We start from the raw sequence: 6,337 nt of genomic DNA, 5'->3' as shown, positions 1-6,337 counted from the left end.
AGTAACTTTGGAGAGAATGGTTTCAGTGGAATTATAGTCAAATGGTAAAGGGTAAAGAAGAGAGTGAGAGGAGAGAAAGTGGAGGCACCTGTGAAGATGGCCTTTTTTGAGAAGTTTAACTACAAAGGCAAGAAAAGGTATAAGGTGATAGAAGGACCAAGTGAGAGTTTTTTCTAGGATGGTGATGGGGTGGAACATAGCATGTTTGTAGACAATATGAAATGAACCAGTAGAAAGAGAAAGACAGAAAATAAGGGAAAGTGTGGGGATGACAGAGGAAGAATCTGTTGGAGGACATGGGTTAACCTTGGTTAGGAGTTAGGCCACTGCATCATGTGAGACAGGGGCACAGGAAGAGATAGTGGCAGAAGGCATCTGAGTGTTCAGAGATGAGGAAGAAGAGAGAAAAGGGAGCTCATGGTGAATTGCCTCAATTAAGGTTCTTAGCTGAGAGAATGGAAGGAGAAGGGTCTGTGGGAAGTTTGAGGAGGGATAAAAAAGGTTTTGAAGAGCCATTGTGGAGAATGGACTAGTGAATAGACAAGGGAGGCATAATATGATTGCCGAGCAGCAGCAAGGGCCCAGTTGAGGTTATCCAACACAAATTTATACTGGATACAATCAGAATGGTTACATGATTTTCTTCACCTTTGTTCAGCAGCATATATGTAGGAGACAAATGGTGGAAGTCATTCAAGGCTGAGACTTGGTTGGGTATAATCATCAATATGATAAGGAGGACTGGAATTCAAGAGAGGAGAACAGTGTAGAGTTGAATTGGTTTGCCAAGGAGTCAAGATGGGGAGAAGAAGAGAGGATGGCTAGCAAAAGGGAGATAGTCTGGCAGATAAGGGGTGAAGGGATTGAAGTTAATGATGTAGAAGAAGAGTAAGGTTTGTAAGGGAAGGCAGAAGAAAAGGTGAAAAGCCAATGGTCAGATAAGGGAATTTTGGAATCCTTGAACATAATGGTGGTACATCTGTGGGTGATGGCAAGACCAAAGGTATGATCATCTTTGTGTGGGGTAGAGGAGTAGCTCATGGGAGAAGAGTAGGTTGAGCAGGTTGAGGTATTTGATAGAGAGTCAATATGTATGTTGAAGTCCCTCAGTATAAGGGCAGGAGATGGGGGGGAGAGAAAAATTGTAAGCCAGGTATCTAACTTACTGAGGAAGGAAAGAGAGTGATATGGAGTTCTATAGATGAAAGCTTACCAGGATTTCATTTTATTTTATTTTTAATTTATGGAATAAAATAAGCATTTCCATAACATAGTATAATAAAGATAGGTTGCACATGAAACTGCAAATCTATTATGTACAACTTACTATTCCTTTTAAATATATAACAAAGTTACTATGTAAACTTCCTTTTTCCCCTTTTTTCTTTTGTTTTTCTTCCTTCCATCCCCCCACCCCACCATAGTTAACTTTATACACACAGATATGTGTGTGTGTGTGTGTGTGTGTGTGTGTGTGTGTGTGTATATATATATATATAGAGAGAGAGAGAGATAAAATTATTCTATACATGCTTCTGTTTATCAGTTCTTTCTCTGGATGCAGATAGTGTCTTTCTTCATATGTCCTTTATTGTTAATTTGGGCATTTATAATAGTCAAAATGACTTGTTAGCTCAAAGTCATTATTAAAACCTTACTGCTGTTAACTGTATACAATGTTCTCTTTGTGCTGCTCTGTTCACTCTTCATTATTCCATGTTTTTCTGAGATCACTGAGCTCATCATTTCTTATAGCACAACATTATTCCATCACAATCATACATCACAACTTGTTTAGCTATTCCCCATTTGATGGGCATCCTTGAAATTTCCAGTTCTTTGCTACAACAAAGAGAACTGCTATTATTATTTTAGAACACATAGGTTCTTTTTCTTTTTCCCCAATCATTTTTGGAGATTGACCTAGTAGTGGTATTGCGGGGTCAAAGGGTATAGACAGTTTAATAACAATTTGGGCAGATCTGAATCGCATGAACCTCAAAGGAATAAAAATTTAATAAGCACCTATTATACTCCAGGCATTGTGCTAAGCCAAGTGATACAAAGAAAAACAAAGGAAAGTCTAATGGGAGAAGATAACAGCTTAAAAAAAAGCTGAAAAGGGGAGGGAACAGATGATGTCCTACAGCAAAGGAGGGAAATAATCTGAAATGAGAGTTTCAGAGTTGATTTCGTCTTGCAAGATGATGAGTTTCTGGAGATCATGAAGTCTCAAAAAGGTGGGAAATGATGAGGAGAAATCCCTGAGAGCCCTTCTTAAATGGTGGAGGATGAAATTTGAAGACATGATCATGAATATTACTGAACAACATGTTTTGATTAGTTTGCTTTTTTTCATTTTTATGTATTTTATTTATTTAACTTTTGGGGAATAGCTATCCTTTTATTTCAAGCAATAATGATATTGTGTAATTTTAATTGTATACAAATATTTTCATCAACTTACAGTAAAACATTTTTGTCATTAGAAAAGTGGTGGAGGATGAGGGAAGAAGTCTCCAATGCATCACTGCATGATTTCCTTTCAGTGACCTCAAAAAGCTGCTTATTTCTTCATTGAAGCACATTGAAGTTAGGTATGTAGTATGTTGTGGAAAGGGCACTAAATTTGGCATTAACAGACTTGGGCTCAAATCTCAGCTTTACTACTTAACTGTTCCTACGAGCTGACAAAACTTGTGTGACTCTGTGTTTCTCAATGCCTCAGTTTCTCCTCTGTAAAATAGAGCTGTATTAGATAATGTCTAAAGCCCCTGCCAGCTCCTAAATCCATAGTTCTGTCAAAATGTCCTTTTCCTGAGCCAACATATGCTTCCTTGTAACTTGTGAGGAAAGGACTTTGTCGACTTTTACAATACCACAAAAATGTGAGTTATTATGGTTGTTATTATTCCTATGAAACCTCATTGTGCAATTCCTGCCAAGAAAGGGTTATTGGAGTGAGAGGAACATGTAAATAAGCTTTCACATTGCACCTTGAAGACTTACATGCTTTGGTCATTTGGAATGTACTCAATCTCCCCATCTGCCCTAAAGAAAAACTGTAATGATGCCTGATAAAAAAGAAAAATACCACCAAGGCTCCCAGTGAGTATATATGGAAACTGCTATTAGTTTTAAGGCCAGCATTGGCAAGGGTAGAAGTTGGGTGTTTCATTGCTTTTTTCTGACCACAGAGGGTCCCAACTGTCTGTGTAGTCTCTGTAAGGATCAGAAGTTCTCTAAAGAAGGGGAGCCCACTGTGAGCATAAGTGAGGTTTCTGGATATGATGGAACTAAAGGTAGTTTATCTGCTTTTTTTTTTTAACCTTGGGGACATAATCACTTAAAAATCACACTACTTGATACCAATATTTTGATTGAGAAACAGATTCCTGTAGATCTAGCCTTGACTGGCAGCACAAAGAAGAGAAAATGACAGGAAGCTTCTGGGTGCCTACCTAGCACAATCAGGGAAAAACTCCCACCTCATCCATAGTACATTAGGACTAAATCACAGACAGAAACTAAAATCTACCAACTAGCCATGATTCCACACACCCCTTCTCTCCATCCCCAGCAATCTATATCGGGTGGGGCAAAGGTAGGTAATGATTGAATTGATCTTAGAATTTGGAGCCAGAATGGGTCTTAGTCAAGACAATTCAAGAAGCTTGTATTAAATACTTACTTTGAGCTAGGCCTTCCACTAGTCTAACCCCTTATTTTCCTACTTTTCCACTATTTTCATTCTATGTTTGCTGGTTGCTTCTCTACTGCCTACACACATACCCATAACTCCCCCATGCTCAAAAAACTCTCACTTGATCCATCCATGGTCTCTGCTCTTGTCCCATATCTCCCATTTTGTGGCTAAGCTCCTCGAGAAGGACATTTACAAAGGTATTTTCACTTTCTTTCTTCTCACTTTCTTTTTAACTCATTTTTATCTGGCTTCTGATATCATCAGTCAACTGACCCTGCTCTCTCCAAAATGACTAATGATCTCTTAATTATCAAATCTAATAACCTTTTCTCAATCTTCATCCCTATTGACTTGTCTACAACCTCTGGCACTATCAACAATCCCTTTTTCCTTGATACTCTCTTCCCTCTTTTCCAACACTATTCTCTCCTGGCTTTCCTCTCACATATCTGATCACAGGCCCTTCTGTGACTCTATTCCTGGATCTTTGCCCACTTTACGTTTGCTAACCTTTATGGTCCCTCAAAACTCTCTCTCGGAGCCTTTTCTCTCCTTTCTTTACACAAGTTCACTTGGTGATCTCATCAGCTCTCATGGTTTCTTTCAATTATCATTTCTGTGAGTATGACTTACAGATCTACTTGTGCAGTCCTAATGCCTCTCCCAATCTCCACCCTTGGTTCTCCAAATGCTCCATATGCATCTTGAACTGGAGGCTCCATAGATATCTCAAACTTGGTAAGTCCCAAAACTGAGCTCTTATTTTTGATCCAGACCTCTCTCCCTCCTAACTTTGGTATTGCTGTTGCAAGTACCATTCTCTCAGTCACACAGGCTAGAAACCTAGGTTTCGTCCCCAACTCTTCACTCTCACTCTCCATATCCAATCACTTTCCAAATTTTGTTTCTACCTTGTAACATTTTTAAATATATGCCCCCTTCTCTTCTCTGACACTGTCATCATCTTGAAGCGGGTCTTCATTACTTCACATTTGAATTTCTGCAATAGCTAGCTGGTTGGCCCCTTAGTCTAAGTCTCTCCCTGCTACAATACACCGTCCATTCAGTTGTCAAAGTAATCTTCCCGATGTAGAGGTCTAATCATGTCACTCCTCTTTCCATTCAGTCATCTCCAGTGGCTCCCTGTTTCCTCCAGGATAAAATACAAAATCTTCTATTTGTCTTTTAAAACTCTCCATAGCTGGGTCCCCTCCTACTTCTCCAGTCTTCTATACATCTCTCAATATATTCTGCAATCCAGTGTCACTGGCCCTCCTTGCTTTTCCTTGAATTGCACACACCATGTCATAACTCCAAACATTTTCCTAGCTGGTCCATATGCCTGGAACTCTCTTCATCTCACCCTTCTAGTTTACCTAGTTCCCCTTAAATCTCAGCTAAAGTTCTACCTTCTGTAAAAAAGCCTTTTCAAATCTTCCTTAATCTTAGCATCTTCCCTCTGAGACTACCCTCAATTCTTCCCATCCAATCCCTCTCTCTGTAGAGTTGTTTCCCCCCTTAGACTGAACTCCCTGAGAGCAGGGATGGTTGGCCTTTTCCCCCCATCAGCATTCAATGACTGGAATATAGGTGTTTAGTAAATGCTAGTTGACTTGAATTTATTTGAGACTCAACCTAAGCTGAGTTTCCTGTTGGCTTATCAGCCTGCTGTTTCCCTCTGATTGTCCACCCAACCTCCATTTCACATCTCTTTGTAATATTTCTTATTTACTTGTGTACTTATTTCTCTCTCAGTAAAATGTAAGTTCTTTGAGGGCAAAGACTTTTTCATTTGAGGGAAAGAAGCAGAAGCTGCTGTGGGAATTTGGAATGGCCTCATTTAGGAGATGGCATCAGATCTCATCTCTGAAAGGGTGGGGCAGGGAGGGGAGAGCAAGGAGAAGCCATATAGTGAGTAAACACACATTCCTATACATTCTTACTCCTCCTTGGACTAAAATCCAGTGGGAACAATACCATCATACACCTTTCCTTTAAGCAACATCACTAAACACTCAAGTTCTGCCTTTTGTTTCCCTGGTGATTATGCCCAATTTTATCTGTGCATTGCAAACAGATTCCTATCACCAAATGTACCAGTCCCCTGCAGACATTCTAGAAACTCAAATAAATAAATTAGGCAGAGGAGATCCCAGATCAGTTTGAGTAACTCCCCAATCAACTTGATAAATGGGGAGTACTGAGGGAATCTGATGGGTTCCTTCCCAGTACATTATTGTTTACAGTATTGTTCAGTCATGTATGATTCTTCATGACCCCACTTGGGATTTTCTTGGTAAGATACTAGAGTGGTTTACTATTTTCTTTTCTGGATTACTTTTGAGTAGGAAACTGAGATAAACAGGATTAAGAGACTTGCCCAGAGTCACATAGCTAAGAAGTGTCAGATTTGAACTCAGGAAGATGAATCTTCCTGACTCCTGGCCTGATGCACTGTCCACTTAGTCACCCCTAATTTATTCAACATAAACTACACTCTCCTAGTTGGAAATGATCTCAGGGGCTACCTTAGCCTATACCTGCCCCACCCCCCCAAAGCCTCCCAAGGTAGCCTGCCCTACTTTTGGAAAACAGCAATTATTTAGGATTGGCTGTTCATGAAAATATGCT

This window comes from Petaurus breviceps, unplaced genomic scaffold (genome assembly GCF_028583685.1).
Source record: "Petaurus breviceps papuanus isolate PSGF00001 unplaced genomic scaffold, PetGlider_PUasm1.0 90424, whole genome shotgun sequence".
NCBI lineage: Eukaryota > Metazoa > Chordata > Mammalia > Diprotodontia > Petauridae > Petaurus > Petaurus breviceps.
The sequence above is the reverse complement of the archived record's forward strand: the minus strand, read 5'-3'. Positions refer to the sequence as shown.